The following is a 17,920-nucleotide window of genomic DNA, read 5'->3' as shown; positions in this document are numbered from 1 at the left end:
CACACACCTCAGATACACACACTGCACATACCACCGATACACACACTACACATACCACAGATACACACACTACACATACCTCAGATACACACACTACACATACCTCAGATGCACACACTGCACATACCTCAGATAGACACACTGCACATGCCTCAGATACACACACTGCACACACCTCAGATACACACACTGCACATGCCTCATATACACACACTACACATACCTCAGATACACACACTGCACATGCCTCATATACACACACTACACATACCTCAGGTACACACACTGCACATGCCTCAAATACACACACTGCACATACCTCAGATACACACACTACACATACCTCAGATACACACACTACACATACCTCAGATACACACACTACACATACCTCAGATACACACACTACACATACCTCAGATACACACACTGCACATGCCTCATATACACACACTACACATACCTCAGATACACACACACTACACATACCTCAGGTACACACACTACACATACCTCAAATACACACAGTGCACATACCTCAGATACACACACTACACATGTAAGCGGGAAGACCGGGGTGTGAGTGCTTTCAGAGCAAGGGATCCGAAAACTGCCGAGGCCGTACCTCTTGTTGAAGGGGGAAGACAGACTGCAAGCAGAGGAGTCATGTGACAGGGAAGCAGGGGGTGTGTCGAGAGAGAGAGCTGGGAGGTCAGGTGACAGAGGGACTCCTGGTGTGACTAGAGGGAAGAACAGACGAGTACGTTTTGCGCGGGAAAGCGGAGCTGGATCCGGCTCAGCAGAGCAGTGTGAGAGGGTCATAGAATCATAGAATCATAGAATCATAGAATGGTAGAGTTGGAAGGGACCTCCTGGGTCATCTGGTCCAACCCCCTGCTCAAAGCAGGATTCACTAGATCATCTCAGACAGATGTCTGTCCAGCCTCTGTTTGAAGACGTCCATTGAAGGGGAACTCACCACCTCTCGTGGCAGCCTGTTCCACTCATTAATCACCCTAACTGTCAAAAAGTTTTTTCTAATATCTAATCTGTGCCTCCTCCCATTTAGTTTCATCCCATTGCTTCTAGTCTTTCCTTGTGCAAATGAGAATAAAGATGATCCTTCTACAATGTGACAGCCCTTGACATATTTGTAGACTTTTGCAAGCTAAACATTCCCAAATCCTGCAACCGTTTCTCATAGGACATGGTTTGCAGACCAGTCACCATTCTGGTCGCTCTTCTCTGAACTTGCTCCAGTGATTCTGTCATAGAAGGAAATTAAGTTAGTCTGACATGACTTGTTAGTTACAAACCCATGCTGACTCTGGTTAATCACTTCATTCTTATCCATGTACTTACATACATGTTGTTTAATAATTTGTTCAAAGATCTTTCCTGGTATAGAAGTCAGACTCACCGGCCTATAGTTCCCTGGGTCCACCTTCTTCCCCTTTTTGAAGATAGGAACAACATTTGCTCTTCTCCAGTCTTCTGGGACTTCTGTTCTCCAAGAATTTTCAAAGATTATGGAGAGTGGTTCTAAAATTTCTTCTACGATCTCCTTCAGTACTCTGGGGTGTAATTCATCTGGACCTGGAGACTTGAACTCATTTATGTTAGCTAAATATTCCCTCACAATCTTTCTGTTTACAGATAACTTGGATTCCTCTATTCCTTTAAAAGGACAGTGAAGATCAGTTGATGTTACATTTTCTTTCTGAGAGAAAACAGATGCAAAATAGGAATTAAAAAGTTCGGCCTTCTCAACATCCTCTCTTACCATTTCTCCATTTTCATCCTGTAAAAATCCTATAGCATCTTTGACTTTTCTTTTACTTTTGACATACCCCCAAAATCCTTTTTTATTGCTCCTGGCTCCAGGACTGGGAGCAAGAGCCGAGTGCAGTGGACCGGAGGAGTCAGGCCGACTAGAGAAGAGACGCAGGGTCTGTGGAGCTGGGCACGTGAGGTGCTGTGTTATGGACTAGGGGCTCAGCGAGTAAAACTGGAGATTGCCCGCTGCCACCAGAAAACAGAGCATTGTTTGGGCGGGGATGCCTGAAAAATCAACACCGGCATCAGCGTGCATCTGTCTTGTGAGGAGCGAGAGTCAGCTAATTGAAAAAAAAACTGTTGACTATAACCGGTTCGACTCTGCTACATCCAGTTAAACTGTGAACTGTCAGTGATAGACTTTTACCTGCTTTTCCCTTGTTTTTCCCCTGATACTCCCTGTGTGGAGATTTACCCCGTTATTATAAACCTCCCCTGTTTATTAACCCTGTATTGGCTGCTCTGTGTTTCTGTGTCGCTGCATCTAAAGTACCCGTGTTACATTTGGCGTAGTTGGCAGGATGCAGTTTTAGATTTCAGAGCAGTCCATCCTGGGAGCTCCTACATATAGCTTGCCGCTGGGGGCCATGCTCAGCAATCTCCCAAAGTTCACCGGGGACAATATGATGCTGTGGGACTGGATTAAGAGAGTTAGGAGTATGTTACGTATGCATCCGATGACCCCAGCTATGCAAGCCGAAATAGCCTTACTGGCCCTGGACGGCGAGGCCTGACAATCCGTGATGTACCGCCCTCCCCATGACCGAGATACTGTAGAAAAAGTGGTGCGGATACTGGAGGAAATGCATGGGGATCCCACCAATGTAGGAGAGCTGAGGATACGACTGTTTCACCAAGTGCAGCAGGAGGGGGAGACTGTGACGCAGTATGTTAATGCCTTACAGAGGGTGCATGCCTATATCACTAGAAAAGACAACATGGGGAATTTGGGAATGGGCCCCCCTGACGTGATCTTAAGGGACCAGTTTGTGGTAGGCCTCAGGGATGTGCAGCTAAAGCAGGCCTTGTGGGAGCGCCTGCGCACCAACCCACGTATGACTTTTCTAGAAGTGGGGGCGGAGGCACGTGTGAGAGAGCAGGAGATGGGGGTGACGGCCCTGGCAGGGATGGTCCGGAGTAATGAGGTACCCACCCCGCCTGCAGCTGAACCGGAATGGGCTCGAGAGATGCGAAAGGAGATACAGGAGATGCGAGATGAATGGTCCAGTCTCAAGAAGACGATACCAGAGATACCCAGATCGATTGCGCTAGTTATGTAAAGAATAGAATTCAGGACCCCCCCTGCAGGAGAGTTCCGTAGAGGAGGGAGGCAGCCCTACACAGACAGAGACACGACCTGCTGGAAGTGTGGAGGCGCAGGACATTACGCCAGGGGCTGTGCTAGCCGAGGGCGGCCCCTGTCGCGGTAGCCATTAAACTAGCGGGCTCCGTGTTCGGGGGACACAGCACGGAGCCTGAGGAAGGGGAAAGAAAAAGAGGAAGTCCCAAGGACCTAGTTTCCAGCAGCCCGACTGTCTGGGCCGAAATAAGCGGTCGGGCTGTTCACTGCCTGATTGACATGGGATCCCAGGTGACTACGATGACAGAAGCCTACTTCCAAAAGCGATTTCCTGAGATTGCGCGGCCTGAATGGGGACCAGTAATTAGACTCAAGGCAGCTAATCAATTACCCATCCCAGTCGCAGGGGTGGTGTGGATGAAGATACGAGTGTATGGAAAAGATGTGGGAAAAAAAGGAGTCATCCTGGTCGCAGGGGGAACCGGAAGTGGACCCCCGGTGACCCTCAGAATGAATGTGCTGAAAGAGATAGGGCAAATCCTGATTAGTGAGCCGAAGGAGATTCCTCTAGACCAGTGGGACCCGCGAACTCCCCAAAGAAGGATCTTTCAACAACTAATCCGAGCTGCCCAGACTCAGGAGACATCGAGTGAAGGGAAGATCCTGGGGAAAATAATAGTGTCAGCAGCTGCCGCGCTCACCTTACCGCCCGGGCAAACTGTACTCACGTTATCCGCACGGGCCTGCACACCTCTTGAGGGGGTCGAAGTTCAGATAGAACCAACATCGATGGACAAAGTACCCCCCAGACTCTTGGTGGCTCGAACACTCGCCACCGTCCAGGTTGGCAATGTAATAGTGCGGTGTGTTAATCTGGGCGAAGATGATCTCACACTCCCTCCCAGGGCGGAAATAGCCCAGATTCTGGGAATGCCAGAGAAGTTGGTGCGACCTGATGTGGTACAGCTGTCCGCTGTACGAGGAGACCCCTGGACTCTGGTGGTTACCGTGCCGCCAGAATCCCATCGGGCTAGTGCGAAGGGGGGACGAAGAATCCTAGAACGAATGAGGGCAGAATTGACGGGACTTAAACCTCGACAGGTACAGCAGGTTGAGGAGATGCTGGAGCGGTACCAGGAAGTCTTTGCTCGCCATGAGGATGATTTTGGTTGCACCGAAACCATTACCCATGAGATTCCCACGGGGAGCGCTGCCCCAGTGCGGGAGAGATACCGGCAGATACCTCCCCAGATGTATAAAGAGGTTAAGGAGATGCTAGCCCATATGTTACAGAATGGTGTGATACAGGAGAGTCAGAGTCCGTGGGCAGGCCCGATAATAATAATAATAATCTTTTTATTTATATGGCGCCAACATATTCCGCAGCGCTTTACAATTCAGACAATTTACAGACATTATGGGTACTGTCCCCATTGGGGCTCACAATCTAGATTCCCTATCAATATGGTGTGGAAGGAAACCTACCCAAACACAGGGAGAACATACAAACTGCTTGCAGATGTTGTCCTTGGTGGGATTTGAAACCAAGACCCCAGCGCTGCAAGACTGCAGTGGTAACCACTGAGCCACCATGCTGCCCGAGACATCTGACATCTCAATCAACCAAGCACGGTACAAGGCAGGAGCAGTATGGTCATCTAAGGAGCAGGTCATACTGTGGAGCAAGTGCAATAAGTAACTATGGATGTGGTTATACAGGTACTGGAGCAAATAGCAGCACCATCTTCTGTCCATGGTTTCCTAATAAATGGCCCAATGCAGACCCCACAAAAAGTAGAAGTATGGATACTGCTGCTCTAAAGGGACAGGGGCCTGGTAGTACAATGCCTTCTGATGAGGGTCTTATATCTTGAGGTTCCCAATACAGATGAGCGAACCCGAACTGTAAAGTTCTATGCTGAACTGCGAACATGGACTTCTCCTGGAAGTCCGATGGACAGAGAGAGACTTTTGCAGCCCCGAGCCTTAACTACGACCATTTTACAGCACTATAGTTTCGGGTCCCCATTGACTCCTATGGGGTTTGGCGTCAAGTTCAGGTAGAGTTCTGGCATCTGAACAGAACTTTGGACTAAAGTTCGCTCAAACCCAAAAATCCATGGGTCCGCTCATCCCTAGTACCCAACACTAAATATATGCTTTCCTTCCCAGATACTCTATTGTATCAAAATTTATCCCTAGGTCCTTTAGATCCATCCTATACGGATGCCCTCAAGTTCTCTCAGTTAATTATGTAATTGAGAGAGCCATGGTTGGTCTAAATACATGGTTCAGCGGTACAGAGACCCTTTTTACCACATTTCTTGTACCCAAAACTGTGGAATCTTATCTTCTAACTTTGGCAAGGGACTATTTAAAGAAGATGTCTCAGGATTTTTTTCCCCTCTAATTCATCCTAATTATGTATTTAAAGTAGCGTATGTATTAAAATACTTACTGATCACAGTCTTCCCTGATTTCCAGTGCCGCTCCATCCTTTTCTCGAAATGAGGGGGATGATGATCAGTATTTTAATACACTTACTCTAGATTTCATACCCAATTAGCAGGAATTAAGGAGAAAAAATTCTGAGACAACGATTGTCCTGGTCCGGAAGAAAGATGGGACCCTGCGGTTCTGTGTGGACTATAGACAGCTGAATGCCTGTACAGTAAGGGACTCTTACCCACTACCCCGAATCGAAGAGTCCCTGTCGGCCTTAGGGAAGGCAAGATACTTCTCCTCTTTGGATCTGGCCAGTGGGTACTGGCAGGTGCCCGTGGCCGAACATGACCGTGCAAAGACGGCGTTCATATTATCCATGGGACTGTTCGAGTTCAATCGGATGCCCAGCGTCTGATGGAGAGGTGCCTGGGCGATTTGAACTTCGAGGCGACACTGATTTACCTTGACGACATAATTGTCTATGCCACCACCTTCGAGGAGCACCTCCAGCGACTGGAGCAAGTACTGAGTCGTCTACAGAGTCATGGCCTAAAGGTGAAACCCCAGAAGTGCCACCTGTTCCGCAAAAAGATCGAATATCTCGGTCATACTGTGTCTGGTGAAGGAGTCAGGCCCACCCAGGAAAAGGTGGCCACCGTACAGGAGTGGCCTACCCCGAAGACAGTGAAGGACGTTCGGGCCTTCCTGGGACTTGCCGGGTACTACCGAAGATTCGTGGAGAACTTCACCCGCATAGCCAACCCATTGCTGGAGCTACTTAAGGGAGTGCCGGCGGGCTCCAAGAATCAGGCAATTCGGTGGGGAAGCAGCCAGGAAGAGGCCTTCCGTGCCCTGAAAATGGCCCTGACCGAGGCCCCAATACTTGCCTATGCGGATTTCTCCCAACCCTTCATACTCCACACTGATGGGAGCCTACATGGTCTGGGAGCCGTGTTATCCCAAGTACAGGAGGGGAAAAAGCGCGTGATTGCATACGCCAGCCGCTCCCTTCACAACTCCGAGAGGAACCCAGATAATTATAGCTCTTTCAAATTACAGTTGCTGGCTCTGGTTTGGGCAATAACCGAGAAGTTTGCGGAGTATTTATCCGGGTCCGAAGTACTGGTGAGAACAGATAACAACCCGCTGGCCCACCTGGAGAATGCGAAATTGGGGGCCCTGGAACAGCGGTGGGTGGCCCGCATGGCCAGGTACCGGTATAAGATCGCCTACCGGCCTAAGGCAGAGAGTACTCACGCCGGCACCCTCTCCAGAGTGACATATCAACGGCCTGATCATGACCACGATGACGATTTGGAGGCGGATGAGACCCCTAGCTTCCAAAGTTTCGTGGGACCGCTGGCTGAGGCGCAGGGACAGATCGGAGAGACGTCGGAAGAACAAGTGCTAGGACGGCCAAGAGAAGACTGGATCCGACTTCAACAGACTGACAGAGAAGTTGCTCAATTACGTCAATGGGTGGCTTTGCGGTAAGTCCCCAGTCGAGAAGAGAGGAGTACCCTGTCCTCAGGAGCACTGAAAATGCTGGGACAATGGGAGAGACTGTTTTTGCGAGACGGGCTGCTGTACCGACTGGTGCAGCTACTGCGAGAGTTCGTGACCACCTGGCAAGTGGTGAATCCAGAGAAGTTGGTCGGAGTAGTGGCTAAGGAGGCTCATGAACGATGGGCTCATTTTGGACCAGAGAAGATGTTTCAGTGGTTGCAGAGGCTGGTGTATCATCCCCGACTGCGAGCAACAATAGAAGACACTTGTCGAAGATGTCGGAGCTGTGAGCTGGTAAAGCCTCCGGAGCAGAGGGTCCCATACAAACTATTGTGACTTCTGCCCCCTTGGAGGTGCTGATGATCGACTATTTGACTGTTGGACCGGCGCATCTCTGGTATGAACATTACCTGGTAATGACAGACCACTTCACCAAGTGTGCGGTAGTGACCCCGACCAGAGACCAGACCGCCGAGTCAGCTGCGCAGGCCATCTGCTGAGACTTCATTCGGGTGTATGGCTGCCCAAAGAGGATTCATTTCGATCAAGGCGCCTGCTTCCAAGGCTGGGTGATGGAAGATCTGCTCCAGTTGTACAAGATTGAGAAGTCACGGACTACTCCTTACCACCCTCAAGGAAATGGGGCCTGTGAACGCTTTAATCGGACACTGATCCAAATGCTCCGCACGTTGGAGGAAGATCGGAAGGTACGATGGCCTGAGTTTGTGGCCGAGCTGGTGTGGGTCTACAACAACCGAGTGAATAGTATGATGGGGTTCACTCCTTATACCTTGTTGTTCAGACGAAAGGGGTGAGAGATCACTGAGTTAGAGCTGGACCCCGAGGAGGACTACCCACGGACGGGGGTGTCTTCCTGGGTCCGAGAACATCGGCATCAACTGCAGACCCTCCGGCGGTTGGTACAACAAAAGTTTCAGGAGCTCAAACATCATGAGATATTGCCTCTTTGAGGGACAGCTCTGAGGCCCGGGGAGCAGGTGTTGGTTCGGGACAGGCGGCCCCGGGGCAAATTGAGTAGGCTGTGGGAACGGACCCCACACCGAGTGAAGCGCAGTATTGGCGCTGAGGGACCTGTGTATGAAGTTCAACCCGAGGGGGCTGAAGGAGCCCCTACCAGAGTGGTTCATCGTAGTATGCTGCGACCCCGTCTGTCTAAAGATGACGAGGGTGGAGAAGAATCACCTGCTTCTAGAGAGGGACCTGTCACAGTTGCCCCAAAGCCACAATGTGGACGAAGAAGAGTTGCTGATTCTACTTCCGAGCCTCAGCACTCGATTACCTGCAGTCCCCAGTGCAGGCGGCGAGGGAACAACATCGGTTGAAGCCACCGGGCAGGCGGAGATTGGAAATCCAAGTGACCCTGCACCCCACATCGGTCAAACTGAGTTACGCCGGTCAGAACGGACAACAGCAGGAGTGCCTCCTCACCGTTACGAACAAGATCAATTTTTATGGTACCGAATCGTCCAAGAATGTGAACGTTTGATGAAGGAACTCTCGCCTGTGGAATGGCGAGTTAAAAAAGAGCGGGAGTGTAAGGGGAAAGAGCGGGGTGTAAGTACTTTCAGAGCAAGGGATCCGGAACTGCCGGGGCCGTACTTCTTGTTGCAGGGGGAAGACAGACTGCAAGCAGAGGAGTCATGTGACAGGGAAGCAGGGGGTGTGTCGAGAGAGAGAGCTGGGAGGTCAGGTGACAAAGGGACTCCTGGTGTGACGAGAGAGAGGGAGAGACGAGGACATTTTGCACGGGAAAGCGGAGCTGGATCCGGCTCAGCAGAGCAGCATGAGAGGGTCCAGGCGCCTGGACTAGAGAAGAGACGCAGGGTCGGTGGAGCCGGGCACGTGAGGTGCCGTGTTATGGACTAGGGGTTCAGCGGGTAAAACTGGAGACCGCCCGCTGCCGCCAGATGACAGAGCATTGTTTGGGCGGGGACACCTGAAAAATCAACACTGGCATCAGCGTGCATCTGCCTTGTGAGGAGCGATAGTCAGCTAAGTGGAAAAAAAAACTGTTAATTATAACCGGTTCGACTCTGCTCTATCCAGTTAAACTGTGAACTGTCAGTGATAGACTTTTACCTGCTTGTCCCTTGTTTTTCCCCATGTTTTCCCCTGATACTCCCTGCCTGGAGATTTACCCTGTTATTATAAACTTCCCCTGTTTTTTAACCCCATATTGGCTGCTCTGTGCTTCTGTGTCGCTGCATCTAAAGTTCCCGTGTTACACACACACTTCACATATACACACTACACACACCTCAGGTACACACACTACACCTACCTCAGATACACACACTACACATACCTCAGATACACACACTACACATACCTCAGATACATACACTGCACATACCTCAGATATACACACTACACCTACCTCAGATACACACACTACACATACCTCAGATACACACACTGCACATACCTCAGATACACACACTGCACATACCTCAGATACACACTACACATACCTCAGATACACACACTACACATACCTCAGATACACACACTACACCTACCTCAGATACACACACTACACCTACCTCAGATACACACACTACACATACCTCAGATACACACACTACACATACCTCAGATACACACACTGCACATGCCTCAGATACACACACTGCACATACCTCAGATACACACACTACACATACCTCAGATACACACACTACACATACCTCAGATACACACACTGCACATACCACCGATACACACTGCACATACCTCAGATACACACACTGCACATACCTCAGATACACACACTGCACATACCTTAGATACACGTACGGCACATACCTCAGATACATACACTACAAACCTCAGATACACACACTGCACATACCTCAGATACACACACTACACATACCTCAGATACACACACTGCACATACCTTAGATACACGTACGGCACATACCTCAGATACATACACTACAAACCTCAGATACACACACTGCACACACCTCAGATACACACACTACACATACCTCAGATACATACACTACACATACCTCAGATACACACACTGCACCTACCTCAGATACACACACTACACATACCTCAGATACACACACTGCACATGCCTCAGATACACACACTGCACATACCTCAGATACATACACTGCACATACCTCAGATACACACACTGCACATACCTCAGATACACACACTGCACATACCTCAGATACACACACTGCACATACCTCAGATACACACACTGCACATACCTCAGATACACACACTGCACACACCTCAGATACACACACTACACATACGTCAGATACACACACTGCACACACCTCAGATACACACACTGCACATACCTCAGATACACACACTGCACATACCTCAGATACACACACTGCACATACCTCAGATACACACACTGCACACACCTCAGATACACACACTGCACATACCTCAGATACGCACACTACACATACCTCAGATACACACACTGCACACACCTCATATACACACACTGCACATACCTCAGATACACACACTGCACACACCTCAGATACACACACTGCACATACCTCAGATACACACACTGCACATACCTCAGATACACACACTGCACACACCTCAGATACACACACTACACATACCTCAGATACACACACTGCACACACCTCAGATACACACACTGGACATACCTCAGATACACACACTGCACATACCTCAGATACACACACTGCACATACCTCAGATACACACACTGCACACACCTCAGATACACACACTCCACATACCTCAGATACGCACACTACACATACCTCAGATACACACACTGCACACACCTCATATACACACACTGCACATACCTCAGATACATACACTGCACATACCTCAGATACACACACTGCACATACCTCAGATACACACACTGCACATAACTCAGATACACACACTGCACATACCTCAGATACACACACTACACATACCTCAGATACACACACTGTACACACCTCAGATACACACACTACACATAACTCGGATACACACACTGCACATACCTCAGATACACACACTACACATACCTCAGATACACACACTGTACACACCTCAGATACACACATTACACATACCTCAGATACACACACTGCACATACCTCAGATACACACACTGCACATACCTCAGATACACACACTGCACATACCTCAGATACACACACTGCACATACCTCAGATACATACACTGCACTTACCTCAGATACACACACTGCACATACCTCAGATACACACACTGCACATACCTCAGATACACACACTACACATACCTCAGATACACACACTGCACATACCTCAGATACATACACTGCACTTACCTCAGATACACACACTGCACATACCTCAGATACACACACTGCACATACCTCAGATACACACACTACACATACCTCAGATACACGCACTGCACATACCTCAGATACACACACTGCACATACCTCAGATACATACACTACAAACCTCAGATACACACACTGCACATACCTCAGATACACACACTACACATACCTCAGATACACACACTGCACATACCTCAGATACACACACTGCACATACCTCAGATACACACATTGCACATACCTTAGATACACGCACGGCACATACCTCAGATACACACACTACACATACCTCAGATACACACACTGCACATACCTCAGATACATACACTGCACATACCTCAGATACACACACTGCACATACCTCAGATACACACACTACACATACCTCAGATACACACACTGCACCTACCTCAGATACACACACTACACATACCTCAGATACATACACTACACATACCTCAGATACACACACTGCACCTACCTCAGATACACACACTACACATACCTCAGATACACACACTGCACATACCTCAGATACACACACTGCACATACCTCAGATACATACACTACACATACCTCAGATACACACACTGCACCTACCTCAGATACACACACTACACATACCTCAGATACACACACTGCACATACCTCAGATACACACACTGCACATACCTCAGATACACACACTACACATACCTCAGATACACACACTGCACATAACTCAGATACATACACTGCACATACCTCAGATACACACACTGCACATACCTCAGATACACACACTACACATACCTCAGATACACACACTACACATACCTCAGATACACACACTGCACATACCTCAGATACACACACTACACATACCTCAGATACACACACTGCACATACCTCAGATACACACACTGCACATACCTCAGATACACATACTACACAGACCTCAGATACACACACTGCACATACCTCAGATACACACACTGCACATACCTCAGATACACACACTACACATACCTCAGATACACACACTACACATACCTCAGATACACACACTGCACCTACCTCAGATACACACACTACACCTACCTCAGATGCACACACACTACACATACCTCAGATACACACACTGCACATACCTCAGATACACACACTACACATACCTCAGATACACACACTACACATACCTCAGATACACACACTGCACATGCCTCAGATACACACACTGCACATACCTCAGATACACACACTACACATACCTCAGATACACACACTGCACATACCTCTTAATACACACACTACACATACCTCAGATACACACACTGCACATACCTCAGATACACACACTACACATACCTCAGATACACACACTGCACATACCTCAGATACACACACTACACATACCACCGATACACACTGCACATACCTCAGATACACACACTGCACATACCTCAGATACACACACTGCACATACTTTAGATACACGCACGGCACATACCTCAGATACATACACTACAAACCTCAGATACACACACTGCACATACCTCAGATACACACACTACACATACCTCAGATACATACACTACACATACCTCAGATACACACACTGCACCTACCTCAGATACACACACTACACATACCTCAGATACACACACTGCACATACCTCAGATACACACACTGCACATACCTCAGATACACACACTGCACATACCTCAGATACACACACTACACATACCTCAGATACACACACTGCACATACCTCAGATACACACACTGCACATACCACAGATACACACACACTGCACATACCTCAGATACACACACTACACATACCTCAGATACACACACTACACATACCTCAGATACACACACTGCACACACCTCAGATACACACACTGCACATACCTCAGATGCACACACTACACATACCTCAGATACACACACTACACATACCTCAGATACACACACTACACACACATCAGATACACACACTGCACACACCTCATATACACACACTGCACATACCTCAGATACATACACTGCACATACCTCAGATACACACACTGCACATACCTCAGATACACACACTGCACATACCTCAGATACACACACTGCACATACCTCAGATACACACACTACACATACCTCAGATACACACACTGTACACACCTCAGATACACACACTACACATAACTCAGATACACACACTGCACATACCTCAGATACACACACTGCACATACCTCAGATACACACACTGCACATACCTCAGATACACACACTGCACATACCTCAGATACATACACTGCACATGCCTCAGATACACACACTACACATACCACCGATACACACTGCACATACCTCAGATACACACACTGCACATACCTCAGATACACACACTGCACATACCTCAGATACACACACTGCACATACCTCAGATACATACACTGCACATGCCTCAGATACACACACTACACATACCACCGATACACACTGCACATACCTCAGATACACACACTACACATACCTCAGATACACACACTGTACACACCTCAGATACACACACTACACATACCTCAGATACACACACTGCACATACCTCAGATACACACACTGTACACACCTCAGATACACACACTACACATAACTCAGATACACACACTGCACATACCTCAGATACACACACTGCACATACCTCAGATACACACACTGCACATACCTCAGATACACACACTGCACATACCTCAGATACACACACTGCACATACCTCAGATACATATACTGCACATGCCTCAGATACACACACTGCACATACCTCAGATACACACACTGCACTTACCTCAGATACACACACTGCACATACCTCAGATACACACACTGCACATACCTCAGATACACACACTGCACTTACCTCAGATACACACACTGCACATACCTCAGATACACACACTGCACATACCTCAGATACATACACTGCACATACCTCAGATACACACACTGCACATACCTCAGATACACACACTGCACATACCTCAGATACACACACTGCACATACCTCAGATACACACACTGTACACACCTCAGATACACACACTGCACATACCTCAGATGCACACACTGCACATACCTCAGATACACACACTGCACACACCTCAGATACACACACTGCACACACCTCAGATACACACACTGTACACACCTCAGATACACACACTACACATAACTCAGATACACACACTGCACATACCTCTGATACACACACTGCACATACCTCAGATACACACACTGCACATACCTCAGATACATACACTGCACTTACCTCAGATACACACACTGCACATACCTCAGATACACACACTGCACATACCTCAGATACACACACTGCACATACCTCAGATACACACACTACACACACCTCAGATACACACACTACACATACCTCAGATACACACACTACACATACCTCAGATACACACACTACACACACCTCAGATACACACACTACACATACCTCAGATACACACACTGTACACACCTCAGATACACACACTGTACACACCTCAGATACACACACTACACATAACTCAGATACACACACTGCACATACCTCTGATACACACACTGCACATACCTCAGATACACACACTGCACATACCTCAGATACACACACTGCACATACCTCTGATACACACACTGCACATACCTCAGATACACACACTGCACATACCTCAGATACACACACTGCACACACCTCAGATACACACACTGCACATACCTCAGATACACACACTACACATACCTCAGATACACACACTGCACATACCACAGATACACACACTGCACATACCTCAGATACACACACTACACATACCTCAGATACACACACTGCACATACCACAGATACTCACACTACACATACCTCAGATACACACACTGCACATACCTCAGATACATACACTGCACATACCTCAGATACACACACTGAACATACCTCAGATACACACACTACACACACCTCAGATACACACACTACACATACCTCAGATACACACACTGCACACACCTCAGATACACACATTGCACATACCTCAGATACACACACTGCACATACCTCAGATACACACACTGTACACACCTCAAATACACACACTACACATACCTCAGATAAACACACTGCACATACCTCAGATACACACACTGCACACACCTCAGATACACACACTGCACATTCCTCAGATACACACACTGCACATACCTTAGATACACACACTGCACATTCCTCAGATACACACACTGCACACACCTCAGATACACACACTGCACACACCTCAGATACACACACTACACACACCTCAGATACACACACTGCACATACCTCAGATACACACACTACACATACCTCAGATACAGACACTGCACACACCTCAGATACACACACTGCACATACCTCAGATACACACACTGCACATACCTTAGATACACACACTGCACATTCCTCAGATACACACACTGCACACACCTCAGATACACACACTGCACACACCTCAGATACACACACTACACACACCTCAGATACACACACTGCACATACCTCAGATACACACACTACACATACCTCAGATACACACACTGCACATGCCTCATATACACACACTGCATATACCTCAGATACACACACTACACATACCTCAGATGCACACACTGCACATACCTCAGATACACACACTACACATACCTCTGCTACACACACTGCACATACCTCAGATACACACACTACACACACCTCAGATACACACACTGCACACACCGCAGATACACACACTGTACACACCTCAGATACACACACTGCACATACCTCAGATACACACACTGCACATACCTCAGATACACACACTGCACATACCTCAGATACACACACTACACACACCTCAGATACACACACTGCACACACCTCAAATACACACATTACACATACCTCAGATACACCCATTGCACATTCCTCAGATACACACACTGCACACACCTCAGATACACACACTGCACATACCTCAGATACACACACTGCACATACCTCAGATACACACACTACACATACCTCAGATACACACACTACACATACCTCAGATACACACACTGCACCTACCTCAGATACACACACTACACCTACCTCAGATACACACACTACACATACCTCAGATACACACACTGCACATACCTCAGATACACACACTACACATACCTCAGATACACACACTACACATACCTCAGCTACACACACTGCACATGCCTCAGATACACACACTGCACATACCTCAGATACACACACTACACATACCTCAGATACACACACTGCACATACCTCAGATACACACACTACACATACCACCAATACACACTGCACATACCTCAGATACACACACTACACATACCTCAGATACACACACTGCACATACTTTAGATACACGCACGGCACATACCTCAGATACATACACTACAAACCTCAGATACACACACTGCACATACCTCAGATACACACACTGCACATACCTCAGATACATACACTACACATACCTCAGATACACACACTGCACCTACCTCAGATACACACACTACACTTACCTCAGATACACACACTGCACATACCTCAGACACACACACTGCACATACCTCAGATACACACACTGCACATACCTCAGATACACACACTGCACACACCTCAGATACACACACTACACATACCTCAGATACATACACTGCACATACCTCAGATACACACACTGCACATACCTCAGATACACACACTGCACATACCTCAGATACACACACTACACATACCTCAGATGCACACACTGTACACACCTCAGATACACACACTACACATAACTCAGATACACACACTGCACATACCTCAGATACACACACTACACATACCTCAGATACACACACTGTACACACCTCAGATACACACACTACACATAACTCAGATACACACACTGCACATACCTCAGATACACACACTGCACATACCCCAGATACACACACTGCACATACCTCAGATACACACACTGCACATACCTCAGATACATACACTGCACATGCCTCAGATACACACACTACACATACCACCGATACACACTGCACATACCTCAGATACACACACTACACATACCTCAGATACACACACTGCACATACCTCAGATACACACACTACACTTAACTCAGATACACACACTGCACATACCTCAGATACACACACTACACATACCTCAGATACACACACTGTACACACCTCAGATACACACACTACACATAACTCAGATACACACACTGCACATACCTCAGATACACACACTGTACACACCACAGATACACACACTACACTTAACTCAGATACACACACTGCACATACCTCAGATACACACACTGCACATACCTCAGATACACACACTGTACACACCTCAGA

This window comes from Phyllobates terribilis, unplaced genomic scaffold (genome assembly GCF_046119375.1).
Source record: "Phyllobates terribilis strain yellow unplaced genomic scaffold, ASM4611937v1 Scaffold_2__4_contigs__length_985480577, whole genome shotgun sequence".
Classification (NCBI taxonomy): Eukaryota; Metazoa; Chordata; class Amphibia; order Anura; family Dendrobatidae; genus Phyllobates; species Phyllobates terribilis.
Note: the sequence above shows the minus strand (reverse complement) of the source record.